The sequence below is a fragment of the Bos taurus genome, chromosome 12 (genome assembly GCF_002263795.3).
Source record: "Bos taurus isolate L1 Dominette 01449 registration number 42190680 breed Hereford chromosome 12, ARS-UCD2.0, whole genome shotgun sequence".
Classification (NCBI taxonomy): domain Eukaryota; kingdom Metazoa; phylum Chordata; class Mammalia; order Artiodactyla; family Bovidae; genus Bos; species Bos taurus.
In genome coordinates this window covers 80,344,346-80,362,799 of record NC_037339.1, presented here as the reverse complement: position 1 = coordinate 80,362,799, position 18,454 = coordinate 80,344,346, and positions in this window count along the sequence as shown.

Sequence of the window (18,454 nt, the reverse complement as noted above, 5' to 3'; positions counted from 1 at the left end):
AAAACTCTTTTCCGTTACACTTTATCACAAGATATTGAATATAGTCCCCTGTGTTATTCAGTCGGACAGGGACATTGTTTATCCAGTCTTCCTATACCAGTTTGCATCTGCCAATCCCAGACTCCCAGGCTAGCCCTCTCCCACTACCTGCTTGCTTGGCAACCATCCATCTGTTCTCTGTGTCCTGGAGTCTGTTTCTGTTTTGTGGATTCATTTATTTGCATCTCATTTTAGATTCCACATAATGTTTACTTGGATCTTAAGCCCTATCTGGAGAAGGCAATGGCACCCCACTCCAGTGCTCTTGCCTGGAAAATCCCATGGATGGAGGAGCCTGGTAGGCTGCAGTCCATGGGGTCGCACAGAGTCAAACACGACTAAGTGACTTCACTTTCACTTTTCACTGTCATGCATTGGAGAAGGAAATGGCAACCCACTCCAGTGTTCTTGCCTGGGGAATCCCAGGGACGGGGGAGCCTGGTGGGCTGCCGTCTGTGGGGTCGCACAGAGTCGGACACGACTGAAGTGACTTAGCAGTAAGTCCTATCACATGTAGAAAAGCAGCAGGCAAAGGTGGAGTATTAGCAACTCACGGAGGGATATGAGTTGCGTGATTTTTTTTTTTCTTTTTTCATTCATTTCTATATACGTTTCTATGCACTTAAATGGCAGAGCAGCAACTCAGAGGAACTTCTTTTCAACACCTGATGCACACGTCTGGGTATTTACAGAGACAAAAGTGCATCTTCAGTTTTCTGAGATTCTGAGGGACATTCTCTTCTCTCTACAGATGTACCTGGATCATAACCAAATAAGGGGTTCAGAAAACGTCTGAACTCAGTTTATCTTTGAAAAGAAGGCATCTTTCTCAACCTCACTAGGGAGAGCCCTGCGGTGTTCTGGCATGATGTAAGGGCCTGACTTCTCAGGGCTCCGTGTCTTGGCACATAAGGCAGACAGATACCAACTTAGCAATTTACGAGGGCAGTGTTACAAAGGTTTGAAAAATGAAATGTAGTGTGACAGCAAAAGCATTAACACATGAGTTTCATAGCCTCTCCCCTTTCATTCCCCATTAAAAATAATTCTATTTTTGCCAGTCTTGTGCAGGGTCTTATGTGCAGATTGGCCACAGTGGGGTGTAGGGGGGCAGGTTGGAAGGGGAGAAAATTAAAGAAAGGCAAACACAAATTGATTGTGTTGGAAAAGGTAGAGAATTACTCCTAGAGAATAAAACACGTAGAAAGTGGAACTGGAGATAAACATAGGAGCAATACTACTGTGTTTTAGAGAGGTGAGTGACTTGGGGGTTTGAAAGAGATAGCACAGCTTTGCCAAAGGGAGTGGAAAATAAAAGGATGGAGGAGGGAAATGGGTCTTTCGAAAAAATGTTTTAACATTGCATGTGTCTATGATCTTCTCAGAAACAACACTAAATATTTAAAGTGTTTAAAAAAGCTCTTTAGATATAGGATTGGGATTTTATTGTAATGCAATGTTTTATAAATATATCCAAAATGGGTGATAATTTATACAAATTTTGCTAGTATAAAATTAAGTGTAAAATTCTTTTTCTAAAGTGTGTGTCTAATGATCTAGCCAGTTCTTAAAACTGTCACAGGCCTGTTAAATCCAGTCTCTTGAAGCACGACACAAGTTTAAAGTATATTTTAATGTGAGTTCACTATATTGAAACATAGTGATATCAGATATTTAGCGATTGTTTGATTTTCCTGCTAAGGAAAGAAGAACTATATCTTCTTCCTGCCATTTTGATAATCAGAATTAAGAATCTGAAACATACACACACCCACTTACATATGTGATGACAGTTTTCCCCTGGAATGGATGTTATTCTATTTTGTAGTACCTATAACTTTTAGATCAGTTGTAACATATTACAATTTGATTCTCCTGGAACGTAGAAAAATCCATTTTTTCCTCACTGTATACAGATAAAATAGTACAAGTCTTGCTAATTAGTTTAGTATAGGTTCACAAGTCCATTAAAATCTCAATATTAGCAATCACTTTCTTGTAATTAAAATGCAGCTCTTGTTCTTTTCATTTTATTGGCTTTGTTGATTACCGTAGGTCCACAGTCTATTAAAATCTGAATATTAACGATCTGTTTTTGGCAGTTAAAATGCATCCTTTGTTCTTTTCATTTTATTGGTAAACAGATAATACTTGCCTAAAAATTCATTGTGATATGAATTGTGAGCAACTAGTTTTAAAAATCTTAGACCTATAAATGTCTTTCTACTTGTCAGATTGTCCAAACTATATCTTGTAAGCAAATTCACATTTACACATATGCCATTTCCACCAAGCTCAAGTCAGTCTATAGACTTAACTAAATTATTTTCAGTGTTACATTATCTTTGTTACTTAGGGGAATTTTGAGAGTGTTCCATGGAGTCAGAAGACCTGAATTGAGTATTAACCAGTCTTCTTCTTTTTTCCTAAGATTTTTTTTAAAATGTGGACCATCTTCAAATCTTTATTGAGTTTGTTACAATATTGCTTTTGTTTTGTGTTTTGGATTTTTGGCTAGGCATGTGGGATGTCAGCTCCCTGAGCAAGGATGAAACACACAGTCTCTGCATTGGAAGGTGAAATGTAATCACTGACTGCTGGGAGCCAGCATGAGGAGCTCCGCCTGTGGCAAAGGTCATGAGGAAGGAGGCTCGGCATACGCAAAGGTGGGATCGAGCCTCAGGAGTCCCCCTGGAAATTCTCGAGCATCTACCCCCAAAACCAGAGTCTGCCTACTTTACTGCTTTGTGCTCTCACGTACACCTCTGACTTTACCGGAGGGCTGTCCCCCACCACCTCTCTCTGAAAAAGAGTTAACTTACAGCTCCAGTTGATAAAGTTGCTGGGCGTGATAAGAGTGTTTGAACCTACAAACTCCTCTGAAGGTTATTCCGGCCACATGTGATTGTTCACAGCCTCCCAACTGTGAGAGGCATGAGATGTTCTAAACTGTCTAAATACAGATTCCTTTGAGCAGTTAAAAGATTGATTCGAAATTGTATTGGTGAAGGGTTTTTCATTTGTTGGGCCAATGTTTGCTGCTAAGTTTCCATATCCCTTACCTACTGTGTCCCTGGCAGTGTATTGATTAATGTAATTGGTGTATGGGAATGTAAGTAGTAGCTTTAACGTTTGTAACCTTGGACCCTTGGACCCTTGAGTTAATTCTTTTCTTATTATAGCCCACCATACCTTTGCCCTATAGGAATGCAACTTTATCTAATGCTTTTGGAGGGTGGCACCTGACTTTAGAATAATCATCTTTAGAGAAAAATAAGTTTTCTGAAGAAAGGATCTTAAAATGTTAACAGGCCTCTTGGCCAGAAGATGATGTAATTCACCTAAACTTCTGCATATGATAAGTTTGCAGGAAGAAAGCCTGGCTTACTGCTAACTCTACCCCTTCCCCCATTATCCTCTATGCACAACTTAAGGTATAAAAACTACTTTGGAAAATAAAGTGCAGGCCTTGTTCACCGAAACTTGGTCTCCCCATGTCATTCTTTCTCTCACCTTCTGGTTGAATTATTCAGCCTCTTTTCTCCACTGAATTTCCTTACTGAGCTATCCTTAATTAACGTTTAATCAAGCAATTGTTTCCTGATCCTCGCCGACGCAGTCCCCGCTTTGAATTCCCTGGATCCACCAGGGCTGGACCCCGGTAACTGATCCTCCAGAGAAGTTCCCTGGCCCTTCCTCTTAGTTCTGAATATCCCTGTACAATCAGTATAAATCATCTCAGTTTTCTTATCTATGATTTGGAGATTAAACTTGAACATATCGCCTCTGTATTTTGCCAAGTTATTACAAAGTGTGCATGGGAAGTGCCCAGTATTCAGCACAGGCAGCAGCACATAGCAAGCTCCAATAAAATGAAGTGATTATTTTCATAATAGAATTAGCATTTGCATTCTTTTCCAGAGCCTCATAGAAAGAGGCACAGCATTTTAATATTTGTGCTTCTAGCAACATAAACAATCATGGGTGTAAAAAATACAGAATGCTGGCTCTGTGTGACATGAGAGCTCCCACGCTGGCCTTGATTTATATGCCCTGCTCCACAGAAAAACATTCATGGCAATATGATTCTCACGTCCTCTCTCCCTCTGTCTCTTCCATGCAAACAGAATTTGGAAAAAATTACGCACTTCTTAAAATCTATTTTTTATTGATCAGATGAAGATATTTTATGTACTTATTGTAACTGTATTACTCTGAGGTATTGGGATCAATGTAGTGATGACTTCAATCAGGAAAATATTGATGTGTAAAGCTGGGTCTAGAGACTTCCCTGGAGCTCCAGTGATTAAGACTCTGTGCTTCCACTGCAGGGAGCGTGGTTTGATCCCTGGTTGGAGAACTAAGATTCCACACGCCAAGTGACAAGGCCAAAAAATAAATAAATAAATAAGTAAAAGCTCTTTTAAAAAAGACTATAAAAAATAAGTAAATAAACCTAAGTCTGAGTATCACTGTTGTTATGCCCTCAGTCTAGGAAATATTTCTCAAAAATTTTGGAGGCTTCTTTTGCAGTAGTGAAGCCAGGGTTTCCACAATATCTGAAATGCAGGGCTTAGAGATTTTCCTTCAGATGTTAAATAAAAATAGAAGCCACACTTTGCGTTAATTCTAAAGAATACCCTGCAACTGAAATCTATGTTCCATCTGTAATAACTGCAACAGAGAAATTCCTTTACAACTTGTGTATTCTAAGACATTTCATCCTAGTGGTAAGAATAAAATGATAATAAAGATTCTGAACAGATATTTTCTGATTCCACATCAACCAAATTTACAAGAATCCCAGTCTCAGATAATTCTTCTCAAATAGATCCATGGAGGGTATGGGATGAAATGGGAAGAAAAGGGTATCACCAAGGACATGGCCATCAGTAGACAGTCTGATGGGTTCTAACGGCCCAGACAGGGAAGCCTGGCATGCTGCAGTTAATGGGGTTGCAAAGAGTCAGACACCACTGAGCTACTGAACAACTATAACAAATGGCCCAGTGAGACTGTGTCCTTACTCCTTCTTGACACAGACATTGGGATTAAAGGCCAGAAAAATGACCAAATATCAGAGCTAAGAAATAGACATTTATTCCTACAAAGTGAGGGGGTTAAAATATGGTTTGCCAGAATGTGGTTCTCCTGTCTTTTTATTTAACTGCTTTAAAAACTTTTTAATTTTATATTGGAGTAGGCAATGGCACCCCACTCCAGTACTCTTGCCTGGAAAATCCCATGGACGGAGGAGCCTGTTAGGCTGCAGTCCATGGGGTCGCTGAGAGTCAGACACGACTGAGCGACTTCACTTTCACGCATTGGAGAAGGAAATGGCAACCCACTCCAGTGTTCTTGCCTGGAGAATCCCAGGGACGGGGGAGCCTGGTGGGCTGCCATCTATGGGGTCACACAGAGTCGGACACGACTGAAGCGACTTAGAATAGCATAGCATAGCATAGAGCCGATTAACAATGTTGTGATTGTTTCAGGTGAACAGTGAAGGGACTCGGTCACACATATACGTGTATCCCTTCTCCCCAAAATCCCCTCCCATCCAGGGTGTAACATTGAGCAGAGTTCCCTGTGCTCTACAGTAAGTCCTTTCTTTCCCAGGGGACTGGGTGCAAGCCATCAGAAAATGGAGGAGGAAGCATCAGATTGACTTTGACAATCAAGAAATGCATCATTCAGGAATCATTTGGCCTGAGACGTGGAGAGTATTTGCTGATTCACTAAATAGCAATGACGAGGGATACCACACTTGCATTCATTTCACCATGTCCATTGAGCGCCATAGCCAGGCGCCATGATGAAAAGTGAGAGAAAGATGATGGTGCTTTCCTCTTGGTCTACTAGATCAGTGGACACAACAAACCACACACATAATGACACAACTGCTTTCGAACCTACTAAATGCCTTGAGTAAGACGACAGAAAACTTCAGGTTGCTGTGCCTGCTTGCTCAGTCACTTCAGTTCTGTCCAACTCTTTGAGATTCCATGGACTGTACCCACTAGGCTCCTCTGTCCATGGGATTCTCCAGCCAAGAATACTGGAGTGGGTGGCCGGGGATCTTCCTGACCTAGGGATAGAACCCGCATCTCTTACATCTCCTGCACCACCTAGAATGCAGGAGACCTGAGTGCACACACACGCAGTCTCTTAACACTCCTGGCTAACTCTCTAATAATTCTCTGTTTTCCTATTACTAACAAAATTCCATAGGTCCAAAATGCTAATGTGAGAACACAGTGCTTCCTTGGCTACAGAACAACTAAGTGCTAAGTCAGCAATTTAACACCCATTTATATATATATAATATATATAAATGAATATATTTTTTTTCTTAGAAACTAATGATCTTTGAGATCTTTGTATAATATATATAATAATATATAATATATATAAATGAATATATATATATATATATTTTTCTTAGAAACTAATGATCTTTGTTTGAGATATAGTACGCTTGAGGCACTTGTCTGGTACTCAGCTGGACTATGCAACCGGCATTAGGAAGTCAGGATGCAGTTTCCCAAGAAGAAGCCAGAAATTTCCCCCAATTTAATTACTCTCTGACCTTCTAACATCTTCCTTGGTGACTCAGGTGATAAAGAATATGCCTACAATGCAGGATGCCCAAGTTCAATCCCTGGGTCAGGAAGATCCCCTGGAGAAGAAAATGGCAACCCACTCCGGTATTCTCGCCTGGGAAATCCCATGGACAGAGGAGCCTGGTGGGCTGCACTTCACGTGGTCGCACAGTCGTACACGACTGAACGACTGACACTGATGTTCGTGTGTGGAACAGTGGAATCACTCAAAAAATGCATCATCTCAATGAATATGGTTGGAAAGACAGCAAATTCACCAAATTTAGAGCATCATGAAGCTTAAATTGAAAGAACATGAGTGGAAGCTTTGGAAAGAAGGTGAAAGGTAATAGGTACCATCTTTGAGAAAGGCAGATCTTTTGTTGTTTGTGAATGCTTTATCTTCAGAGGCAAATGAAAGAAAAACAAGAGAACTACTTCGAGATAACATCTTCTGTAGTATTTTTGTTGCTGTTGTTGTTTAATCACTAAGTCCATTTGACTCTTTGAGACCCCATGGACTGTAGCCCACAAGGCTCCTCTGTCTGTGGGATTTCCCAGGCAAGAATACTGGAGCAGATTGCTATTCCCTTCTTCAGGGGAATCTTCCCCACCCAGGGATCAAACCTAAGTCTCTTGCATTGGCAGGTAGATTCCTTAACTGCTAAGCCACCAGGGACGCCTGCTCTGTATTGTATATTATATTTTATTATATTATGTGTCTGAAACTATAGCCATTTTCAGTATCTTAGAGTATATATTTTATGTCTACCTTTATTTTAAACATTTCTAACTGTCTGTGGAAATTACTTAATGGATGTTTGTAATTTTCAGATATTCTTCTGAACTAAATAGCTTGATACTTATATCCTATGGGAGAAAACTTTGCTGCCTGGTGATGGCAAAAAGATGCAAGTCAATTACCTGAGATTCTTTTCCAACCTTTGAGAAGGATGTCTCTCACCCATGGAGTCTTCAGAAGTTACCCGTCTCCATAGTGTTTGGCCAGGTTGTTTTATAGAGTCTATGACCATTTGGCAAGCATTGAAAACCTTCCTGAAATGGCACTGCTGGATTCGTGCCTGGATACACTGAAGAATTTAAGGATTTAATGAATCTAAAAAGACAAAAAAAATCGTGCCCCATCCTTCTCATTGCAACCAATGTCATGCTTATGTTCCAGGATTAATAATAACAAGATCAAACCTGGGAAACAGGTTTGCTGTACACTTCTGAATAACAAGGTTCCAGAATTCTCTGGAAAATAACATGTTTCCGGGAGATAAACCACACTCCATATCCTCTTTACTGCTTTGTAAGAGGATTCATTCACTGTTCACATGACCCTTGGGAACATATCGAAAGCCAAATAAAGGCATTAATTTTTCCTTTAGTTTAGGCAGCTTATTAAAGATAAGTGACATATAGAGAGAATAAAGACATGGATATAAAGCATCAGAGACAAAGGCTCTGATGTTGTATGTCACCGAGCAATTCTCAGTGAGAAGTAAGCTTGGACTTGGAGCTCTGCCTGTCCATCCTAGAGCATACCAGGTGGAGGGGGCATGGCTGAGTCTCTACAAGACGGGTGAGGGGGCTGGGTCTCCAAGCACGAATTTTATGCCCTGCTGGGGCTAATCTTAAGATTCTTGGGGCTGACTCCATTACCAAATTGGCTTCAGCAGCATCAAGAAATAGATCATCCGGGTTCCAAAGAGTGGCGAGGCATCAGGGGGTATATTATCAAGTCTAGGAACTGAATGTTGCCAGAATGGTTTGGCTGGACCAGAAGGAAAAGAAAGAAAGAAGCAAACATCCTGAATAAGTGCCCATGTTTCCCTCCAATCTTCACTTGAGAAAATGGACAAACATCACAGAGGTGTCAGGGCTGACAGTACTTGATAAAGAGAGTTGCGTCTGAAAATCAGAGGAGACGGTTTAAATGTCAAGTGTCTGTTTTCTTGCTTCTGCAGGTGAACTTTCTCATGTACCTACTGGACCGTTGCATGAGCTCAGATGCTAGAATATCCTTCACTGCTGCAGCACATCAATACTAATTGTCTTGTTAATTAGAGAAGAGATTTGGTTATAATTTTCTGTGTCTGCTTAAAAATCGCTCTTCACCTCAGAGCCATCTTGCCAAAGAGGATCTGAAGGGGGAATAACGTTCTTCACCTAGACTGTGGTCTCTACGTTAAATCCTCTGACTCTGTCCCCTAGTAAGAAGGCAGACGTGAATCAGCAAGAATGTATGCGCCTGTCCATTTGTCTGGCCACCTATGCTTTGCTTTCAAAGAAAAAGGATTTACAATTTCCTCCTACTCATTTATCCTCCCCCCCCATATTTTATTTTCTTCCTTCCATCAAATGGACATTAAAGGTCACTACCCTCCCCTTCCCCCCATTTAATAGCTAAGGGTAGGTTACTGTATATTCTCCAGGGTGAGTTTAGTTTTTCCTCCTTTCTGGAGTTCCAAACAATAATTATACTTTTTTTCTTTCTCTTCAGGGCTGCTTTGCACTGCTTTGCTCTCAAAAGTTTCCCAAGCCAATATAAGATCAGCTACATCTTTCTCAAGACAATTGATGCTACAGCTGTGCAGATTTGAGGGAGAGAAGCTGATAGCACCAGAAGCCATTAACTTTCTTTTCCAAAAATCACCTTTCTCATTAGATTTGAAAAATGTGTTTGAGAACAGCAGCTTATGGCAGTTGACTAGATAAAACTTCAGGAAAGATAGTACACACAAGGAAAGGTGAGACAAATTGCAGTGATAAGGTATGTCAGCAGAGGGCTGATGCTGCAAGAATATAGTGTCTTTGTATCTGTGGCCATTCATTAAGAGAGGTTGTGTCAGGGCTGTTGGCATAGAGAAATGAAGACTCCTGCACACCCAGCAGCATCGGAATATAATCACTGGTACTTCTGGATTTCTGTATCCTTCCCTCCTCCTCTTCATTGGCACTGATAATGTTCCCTTGAAAAATACATATGCCAGAAAAATTATTTTGAGGATAGTCATTTTAATAAGCGATTCATATGAAAGTAACCACTCATCCACATTATAATAGGAATAATTCTGCCTCAGAAAAAAAAATCTGATTATTAACCCTGAATAATCATGAAACTCCAAAGGTGTCTTATTGGCTTAGGAAATATTAAATATAGTCGTGTTTCCCAGGAGGAAGGGTGGTCAGAATAAAAAGAGAGACATTTAAAATGAAAAAAAAAAAAAAAAAAAAACCCTGTTTTCAATTGTAAGTTACAATCACTGTATAACAGAACATATTCTTTTGCAACAATGTCAGAGTTCGATTCCTCAGTTTTACTAAGGAAAGATTGGCAGGTTTCTGTTGATAACAGAAATATCTGCATAATCCACAAAAAGTAACATTTTTTGTTACTTTAGGTAAAGCTAATTCTTACCTAATAGGGTTTTCCAATGTTTGTGTCCTGTATCTGGAGGATGTTTAGAATCTCTGTCCATGAAATTTCTTTTGTAAAAAGCACTACTTTCAGACTAAATGTTAGTAATAGGAATTGGAGGTAAAAGAATTGCATTTGAAAAGATCAAAACTCTCAAATGTGATTATGGATAAATCAGAAAAGAGCTTCCTTACCCTTCCCCAGTGCCAGCCCCTCCCAGTTGCACACTCCCATATTCTGACTTTGAGAGGGGGCCTCACCCCTGTTTCTGGCTAAGGTCTCTGTTTTTGCAGTAGTTTCCAGTCTTCTGCACCCAGTCAAAAAAGTTGCTTCTGCAGATGAGCTTTAGAATGTACCTAGAGGATTATTACATGAGCGTGCAAAGATATTATAATATCCTTCACCATTATAGCACACAGATAAAAAGCAACATAAAGTATCTTGACCCACAGCTCTCTCAAGCTAATGCTCTATTTCTCTGGTCTTTTCGAAAGATGCCATAACCTGCTAGAAAATGGAAACTGAAGCAAACTCAAGAGGCTACTGCTTTCATAGGAGGTGAGATCTCAGGCAAGGGAGGGGAGAAAAATGTTTCAAAGAAAGCGAGACAAATATAAGATTATAGTTTATCAAGCAGCTTCATAAGGAGATACAGCTGACTCTGGTTGCATAGAATATCTTCAGCCAGCCAAAAAGAAACATCATATCTGAGAACAATTCATTAGAAGGGGAGTAGCAGGGGTTTATTTAAGGCTTCTATTACATCTTCCCCTCATTAATGGCCAAGATTGCTCTCACAAAGAATTAATGCCAACATACTTTTGTATTGAGTCATTTGGGCCATTGGAAAGTCACTGAATAATCAGAATGCCTGAAGTATGGGAATTCATCTTGATCCCAAAGTAAAGGCAGGAGTCAGGGTCATGGTGAGTCTCTTCAGGTGTGGTCAGATGGCATCAGCCTTGGACAGAGTCTCCTGAACTGCAAGGAGATCAAATCAGTCAGCCCTAAAGGAAACCAGTCCTGAATATCCATTGGCAGAACTGATGCTGGAGCTGAAACCAATAATTTGGCCACCTGATGCAAAGAGCTGACTCACTGGGAAAGACCCTGATGCTGGGAAAGATTGAAGGCAAAAGGAGAAGGGGACGACAGAGGATGAGATGGTTGGATGGCAGTACTGACTCAATGGACATGAGTTTGAGCAAACCCTAGGAGACAGTGAAGGACAGGGAAGCCTGGTGTGCTGCAGTCCATGGGGTCACAAAGAGTTGAGCATAACTTAATAACTAAACAGCAACAGCATACACTTTGTACCTAAAACTTGCACTTATTGTTTTAATAACTTTGTTGAAGTATAATCGGCATATAGAAGATATACACACATTTAATATATAAAGTTGGATGAGTTTGGATATAGACATACACTCATCCAAGCATCACCACAATCAAAGTAATAAACACATCCAGACCCTCTAAACACTGTCTCTTCCCTCCTCACTTGTGTGTGTGTGTGTGTTTTGTATGGGAAAGACACTTCACGTGAAATCTACCCTCTTAACAAATTTTAAATGTGCAACATTTTTTAAAAATAGACAGTATCTTGTACAGCAGATGTATAGAACTTATTTGTCTTGTGTGTGTTCTTAATGTGACAAGTAAGCGCATTATAAAAATCATTTGCTGCAGTAAACTATAGAAACAATCTAATGTTTTATTGTCAAACAAATACATTTGAAAAGAATTATACAATTAAATATAGAACAACTTGGATAAATCTTGAGAATGTAGTGACAAGTGAAAAAAAGCAATTTGAAGAATTGTGTATTTTCTAATGCACTCTAGATGGCTTTCTTGTTGGCTCAGACAGTATGCAATCTGCCTGCAATGCAGGAGACCCAGGTTCAATCTTTGGGTCAGGAAGATCCCCTAGAGAAGGCAACCCACTCCTGTATTCTTGCCTGGGAAATCCCATGGTGAGAGGAATCTAGCAAGTTACAGTCCATGGGGTTACAAAGGGTGGGACACGACTGAGCAACTAACAGTACTTTACTACATAGATGGTCATGGACAATGATATTCAAATAATAATAAACTGGCCTGGAAAGAACTGTGCTATATTTAGCATAATATTACTTCTTTGTACTGACAGTGAGAAACATGGGCAGGTAGGTAACAAATAGAATTCAATTACATTTGTAATATTTTATTTCATTAAAGAGAGTCTTGGAAGGAAAAGAATCTTGCTTTAAAAAGCATTTTTAAAAGCTGTACAAGTAGAAAGAAACTAACATTTATCAATGGCTTACTATGTGCCAGTTTTCTGATTATTCAGACCATTGATTCCAAAGGCAGTATGCCTGGGGTTGAATCCTGCTTCTGCCATGAACTAGACAGATTGTTTTGAACTAGTTAGGTAGCTTTCCTATGATCTGATCTGTTTGTCTATAAAACAATGGTAGTAATAACACCAACCTCCTAGTATTGTTGTGATAATTTAATTATATGATTTATTTACACAGTGTTCTGTATAGTGCCTGGTAGTAACAATGATTCAGTAAATGTGAGTTGTTACCATTAGTCTCTGAACCCAGACGGTCTTTCTCCAGAGCCTCACCATGGAAGCTAAGGAGCAAATCAAACTGAAAATAATTATAATCAGGATGCACCTTTTATTTTTTCATCTTAAAAATACACCCACTGTTGATGAGGTCATTAGCAGGAGGAGGTGCAGTCCCTTCTTGATTAATCAGCACAGGGCCTTCAGCATAGGTCAAGCTTGTAAGCTGTTTTCTATCAACTGACACAAAATTTCATGTCCATGAATCTGAGCACATTTAAATGAAACATTTCATCAGAGATCCTTGCAGATCATAACATCAAAAGTTAAAACATTTCAAAACCCTTCGTGAATGCAGTGATATTCTTGCAGAGTTTAAATGACACGGGAACTAAGATGAATTATCAAACTGCAAATAAAAGCATCCATTACCTGTCATATCAGCATGAAGACTTTATGGTTACCAGTTGAAGAAATTGCAGACAAAGGCTCTATAAATATGTAATGTAAAATTTGCTGAATTTGTGTCCGTTTCCTAAATGTATACTTACTTTTTTTTTTTTTTTCTTGCATGTTTGAATATACAGCAGACTTAAAGGTTAAGAAAGAGATAGGGAAGATTTTTGCAAGAATAGTTTAAACTCAGAAGACTGTTCTCTGCCTGGCCTAGTTACCACATTCTGCTGAGGTAGCATTCCCGCAGTACTCTCCCTTGCGAACACATGCTTTTGTATTTATTCCCCAGGTTTTTTCAGTTCAACTTTTACAGGGTTTCCTTCTCTAATTCCTCAGGGGCCACCTGGCCTCCTTTCAGACTAAATGCTTGCGGTCTGCTAGACAAGGCGAGCTGGTAGGTAGCTCTGCTCAGAGATGCTCTGCCTTGCTTCCATAACATGACTGCAGGAACCACTGGGCAATAAAACACAGCCCCTCATGGGTTCAGGCTTAGTTTTATCTCCATCCCACTGCTATAGCCTGTTTGGCTGTGTCTCTTTTCTGATAAGACCAGAAAAGTGTAGGATGTCTACGAGGAATTTCATTTGCTCAAGACACAACCAAATTTCAGACACAATTCATTTTGATCTGAGAGTGAAAGGCACTTCAGTTTGTGTTCTCTTCTCTGTGTGGATCGCTAAATCAAAAAAAGAATGAAAGACACAACAGAAGTTGGCCAAATGTCAGGCATGATGCATATATAGTAATACTTACTGTTGTCAAATAGTAAGTATTTGACACAGACCACAGCCTTGTCTAACTCAATGAAACTAAGCCATGCCATGTGGGACCACCCAAGATGGAAGTGTCATGGTGGAGAGGTCTGACAGAATGTGGTCCACTGGAGAAGGGAATGGCAAACCAGTATTCTTGCCTTGAGAACCCCATGACCAGTATGAAAAGGCAAAAAGATAGGATACTGAAAGAGGAACTCCCCAAGTCGGTAGGTGCCCAATATGCTACTGGAGATCAGTGAAGAAATAACTCCAGAAAGAATGAAGGGATGGAGCCAAAGCAAAAACAATACCCAGTTGTGGATGTGACTGGTGATAGAAGCAAGATCTGATGCTGTAAATAGCAATATTGCATAGGAACCTGGAATGTCAGGTCCATGAATTAAGGCAAATTGGAAATGGTCAAACAGGAGATAGCAAGAATGAACGTCAACATTCTAGGAATCGGCGAACTAACATGGACTGGAATGGGTGAATTTAACTCAGATGACCTTATATCTAATACAGTGGGCAGGAATCCCTCAGAAGAAATGGAGTGGCCATGATGGTCAACAAAAGGGTCCGAAATGCAGTACTTGGATGCATCTCAAAAATGACAGAATGATCTCTGTTCATTTCCAAGGCAAACCATTCAATATCACAGTAATCCAAGTCTATGCCCTAACCAGTAACACTAAAGAAGCTGAAGTTGAGTGGTTCTATGAAGACCTACAAGACCTTTTAGAACTAACACCCCCAAAAGATGTCCTTTTCATTATAGGGGACTGGAATGCAAAAGTAGGAAGTCAAGAAACACCTGGAGTAACAGGCAAATTTGGCCTTGGAATACGGAATGAAGCAGGGCAAAGACTAATAGAGTTTTGCCAAGAAAATGCACTGGTCATAACAAACACCCTCTTCCAACAACACAAGAGAAGACTCTACACATGGACATCACCAGATGGTCAACACCAAAATCAGATTGATTATATTTTTTGCAGCCAAAGATGGAGAAGCTCTATACACTCAGCAAAAACAAGACCAGAAGTTGACTGTGGCTCAGATCATGAACTCCTTATTGCCAAATTCAGACTTAAATTGAAGAAAGTGGAGAAAACCACTAGACCATTCAGGTATGACCTAAATCAAATCCCTTATGATTATACAGTGGAAGTAAGAAATAGATTTAGGGGGCTCGATATGATAGACAGAGTGCCTGATGAACTATGGACTGAGGTTTGTGACACTGTACTGGAGACAGGGATCAAGACCATCCCCATGTAAAAGAAATGCAAAAAAGCAAAATGGCTGTCTGAGGAGGCCTTACAAATAGCTGTGAAAAGAAGAGAAGACAAAAGGAAAGATATAAGCATTTGAATGCAGAGTTCCAAAGAATAGCAAGGAGAGATAAGAAAGCCTTTCTCAGCGATCAGTGCAAAGAAATAGAGGAAAACAACAGAATGGGAAAGACTAGAGATCTCTTCAAGAAAATTAGAGATACCAACGGAACATTTCCTGCGAAGATGGGCTCAATAAAGGAGAGAAATGGTATGGACCTAACAGAAGCAGAAGATATTAAGAAGAGGTGGCAAGAATATACAGAACTGTACAATAAAGATCTTCACGACCCAGATAATCACGATGGTGTGATCACTCACCTAGAGCCAGACATCCTGGAATGTGATTTCAGGTGGGCCTTAGAAAGCATCACTACACACAAAGCTAGTGGAGGTGATGGAATTCCAGTTGAGCTATTTCAAATCCTGAAAGAGGATGCTGTGAAAGTGCTGCACTCAATATGCCAGCAAATTTGGAAAGCTCAGCAGTGGCCACAGGTCTGGAAAAGGTCACTTTCATTCTAATCCCAAAGAAAGGCAGTGCCAAAGAATGCTCAAACTACCACACAATTGCACTCATCTCACACACTAGTAAAGTAATGCTCAAAATTCTCCAAGACAGGCTTCAGCAATATGTGAACCAGGAACTTCCAGATGTTCAAGCTGGTTTTAGAAAAGGCAGAGGAACCAGAGATCAAATTGCCAACAACTGCTGGATCATCAGAAAAGCAAGAGAGTTCCAGAAAAACATCCATTTCTGTTTTATTGACTATGCCAAAGCCTTTGACTGTGTGGATCACAATAAACTGTGGAAAATTCTGAAAGAGATGGGAATACCAGACCACCTGATCTACGTCTTGAGAAACCTATATGCAGGTCAGGAAACAACACTTAGAACTGTACATGGAACAACAGACTGGTTCCAAATAGGAAAAGGAGTTCATCAAGACTGTATATTGTCATCCTGCTTATTTAACTTATATGCAGAGTACATCATGAGAAACGCTGGGCGGGAAGAAACACAAGCTGGAATCAAGATTGCCAGGAGAAATATCAATAACCTCAGATATGCAGATGACACCACCCTTATGCCAGAAAGTGAAGAGGAACTCAAAAGCCTCTTCATGAAAGTGAAAGAGGAGAGTGAAAAAGGTGGCTTAAAGCTCAACATTCAGAAAACGAAGATCATGGCATCCGGTCCCATCACTTCATGGGAAATAGATGGGGAAGCAGTGGAAACAGTGTCAGACTTTACGTTTTTTGGCTCCAAAATCGCTGCAGATGGTGATTGCCGCCATGAAATTAAAAGACGCTTACTCCTCAGAAGGAAAATTATGACCAACCCAGATAGTATATTGAAAAGCAGAGACATTACTTTGCCAACAAAGGGCCATCTAGTCAAGACTAAGGTTTTTCCAGTGGTCATGTATTGATGTGAGATTTGGACTGTGAAGAAAGCTGAGTGTGAAATAATTGATGCTTTTGAACTGTGGTGTTGGAGAAGACTCTTGAGAATCCCTTGGACTGCAAGGAGATCCAACCAGTCCATCCTAAAGGAGATCAGTCCTGGGTGTTCACTGGAAGGACTGTTGCTGAAGCTGAAACTCCAGTACTTTGGCCACCTTATGCGAAAGTGGACTCATTGGAAAAGACTCTGATGCTGGGAGGGATTGAGGGCAGAAGGAGAAGGGGACGAAAGAGGATGAGATGGCTGGATGGTATCACCTGACTTGATGGACGTGAGTTTGAGTGAACTCCGGGAGTTGGTGATGGACAGGGAGGCCTGGCGTGTTGTGATTCATGAGGTCGCAAAGAGTCAGACATGAGTGAGCCACTGAACTGAATTGATTGTCAAATAAACTATGCAGATTGTTTTTAACTCCTCTCCATGTGTGTGTGCTCAGTCACTCAGTCCTGTCCTATTCTTTGGGGCCCCATGGACTGTAGCTCACCCGTCTCCACTGTCCATGGAATTTTCCAGGGAAGAATACTGGAGTTGGTTATCATTTTCTACTCCAGGGGGTCTTCCCGGCCCACAAATCCAAGACAAGTCTCTTGAGGCTCCTGTATCAGAATACGGGTTCTTTACCACTAGTGCCATCTGGGACTCCCAACACATCTCCATAGATGTGGTATTTTAATGTTTAAATTTTGCAGCTAGTAATTTATTTTACTTCTGCTTTATTGACTACGCCAAAATCCTTGACTATATGGATCACAACAAACTGTGGAAAATCCTTAAAGAGATGGGAATACCAGACCACCTGACCTGCCTTCTGAGAAATCTGTAGGCAGGTCAAGAAGCAACAGTTAGAACCGAACGTGGAACAACAGACTGGTTCAGATTGGGAAAAGAGTATGTCAAGGCTGTATATTGTTACCCTGCTTATTTAACTTATATGCAGGGTACATCACACAAAATGTTGGGCTAGATGAAGCAAAAGCTGGAATCAAGACTTCCAGGAGAAATATCAATAACCTCAGGTAGGCAAATGACATCATCCTTATGGTAGAAAGTGAAGAGGAACTGAAGAGACTCTTGATGAAAGTGAAAGAGGAGAATGAAAAAGTTGGCTTAAAGTTCAACATTCAGAAATCTAAGATAACGACATCTGGTCCTATCATATCATGGCAAATAGATGGCGGAACAGTGGAAACAGTGGCTGACTTTATTTTTGGGGGCATTTTAGTTGAATCCCTCTGGATGCTTTTTTTTTTTTTTTAAGGAGATACTGCAAAGAGCCAGGTTGGATGTTATTGAGGTCCTCTAGCATTTTGATGAGAGATGACTGTAAGATAGGAGAGTGAAACGTTCTTTCATTTTATGTACTTGAAGCTACCAGGATTTACTGACAAATTGGAATAAGAGACTGGAGATGACAAAATAGGCAAGTCCTGCTGACATCACGGTGAAGACCTTAAAGCCCTCGATAATGTGAGTACACATAACTAGTGAAGGGAAACTACAGAGGAGCTGACCTATGAAACTCTGGGGCTTAGTACTGGATTTTCTTGGAAATGGACAAATCAATCTGGAGTTCAGGGGAGTATCTGGGCTAGAAATACCAACTAGAGGATCATCAGCATGCGGACGGTGTACCATCTGTGAGACTGTATGAAGGATGTGAGGGAGTCAGGAAGATAAAATGGAGGAGATTCTCAAGGACTGAGCATGGTGTGAAGCAACATTAAAAGGTCAGGAGATAAGGAGAAACAAGCAAAACAGAACAGAAGAAACAATAAGAACGTAGAGGGGATACCGGTAGAGCATAGCATCATGA